This window comes from Peromyscus leucopus, chromosome 14 (assembly GCF_004664715.2).
Source record: "Peromyscus leucopus breed LL Stock chromosome 14, UCI_PerLeu_2.1, whole genome shotgun sequence".
Lineage (NCBI taxonomy): Eukaryota > Metazoa > Chordata > Mammalia > Rodentia > Cricetidae > Peromyscus > Peromyscus leucopus.
This window is the reverse complement of record NC_051075.1, coordinates 65,238,654-65,240,384: the sequence shown is the minus strand read 5'-3', so window position 1 is coordinate 65,240,384 and position 1,731 is coordinate 65,238,654. Positions and strand designations below refer to the sequence as shown.

The following is a 1,731-nucleotide window of genomic DNA, read 5'->3' as shown; positions in this document are numbered from 1 at the left end:
ATTGCCTCTGTTTCAATTTTCAAGTCTTGAACCATTTCCTTCACTTGTTTGATTTTTTTCTTGGCTTTCTTTGAGGAATACATTGATTTCCTTCAATTTTTTGTTTGTCTTTTCCTTGATTCATTTAAGGGAAGTTTTCATTTCCCTTTAAGGGTCTCTATCATCTTCATCATCTTCATCAAGTTATTCTTCGGGTCGTTTTCTTCTGCTTCATCTGCGTTGGGATGTTCAGGTTTTGCTGTTGTAGAACCATTAGGTTCTGGTAGTGCCATATTGCTCTTTATATTTAAAAATATGGAATGCTTCATGAATCTGCATGTCATCCTTGTGCAGGGGCCACACTAATCTTCTCTGTATCATTCCAATTTTGGTATATGTGCTGTGGAAGCAAGCACCCCATCACTTTTTTTCTAAGCCATAGTATCCACATCTGGAATCTACTACAAAAAGTTGATAATATTTTCTATTGTGGAATAAAACTTTATTGCAAAATGGAAGGTAGTACACATCTGTGGACCATATGTTTTCTGTCACAGTTACCTCTGTTATCAGGGCATATAAATATACTCAGCTAATACATAAGTTAGTGGATTTGGACACATTCTAATAAAACTTTAACAAGAATCAGGTTGCATTTGATTAATGAGCTATATGTTGTTGAATTTTTCTAGCTATTGTGTAACACCATTGCTGGTAGACAAGACAAATGTCTACTCACCCAGATAGGGAACTGATGACAGAAAAATAATGAATATTACTGAAGTACAACTTGTTTAACCAATGAGTTTTTATTGGGGTTACTAACAAGAGTGAGTGATATGGGTGAAGGGTCACAGGAGCAAGGGTGACTCAAAAGCAGGATTCCTAACACAGCGTGGCAGCCTTGCTGAGAGAAGAAATACCTGAAGGGACTCTGACCAGCTCAAGCATGGTGAGCATGACTCTGGCAGGCCTTGCCCTTCTCCCATTCCCTATGCCTGGCTAAAAATCCTTAGATTACATCCCTAAAGTTAGCCACCAAGGTCTATTCCCTTATTTGGTCACTTCCTCCTCCTAAGGCCAAGGTCCAGGATTCAAGTATTGAAATCCAGCAACCAGAAATCCCTCTGGATAATGTAATTGACACACCCTCACTATGTGCCACATCTGTTTCCTCTCTATCCAGAGGTAGTCCTTTCCCCTTCTCCCTTTTCCTTGTCCCCTTCCCCTTCTCCCTCATCCCCTATTCATTTAACACCACATCCTAGCCCATCTTAACACAGACCTCCCCTTTTGCTCCTCTTAAAACTTACATCTGCGAGGTCATTTGCTGCTGTTTTCTGAGTCAGAAAGCAGCCACTTTAACTTTTCTTCCCCACTTAATAAAGGATCTCTCTGTGAAAACAGGTGTTTGGGTGTGGTTTGTGCCTAATCCAGGGTCCTGGAGGAAGCCCCTTCTGTGTGGGGGATCTCCTTCACTACCGATTGTGAGAAATCAATATGGTTAGAATTTGGAGGCACGGGAGACAAACAGTACGTTGTGGAGAAGACCCCTGATGTATTGGCTGTGCACTGATCCTCAGGAGTGAGAGGAAGCTCCTGAGCTAGGTAAAGAAATGCCAGGCAACACTAAACAAAGCAACTTTCACAATCCTCAGGGCAAACAGAGGCCTATGGTATGAATGATGATGGAAGAACATCAAAAATAAGATTTGGGGTTCAGTCCTTAAAAGGATGTAAGATTAGTGGTGG

General features: G+C 41.1%; 1 non-coding gene across 1 annotated transcript; it reads right to left on the bottom strand.

Annotated features, from left to right (window-relative positions):
- Window positions 1-288: 288 nt before the first annotated feature.
- LOC114699107 lies at window positions 289-395 on the bottom strand. The gene has a single exon (XR_003735470.1). It is a non-coding gene; the product is annotated as a U6 spliceosomal RNA (small nuclear RNA).
- Between the last annotated feature and the right edge of the window lie 1,336 nt (window positions 396-1,731).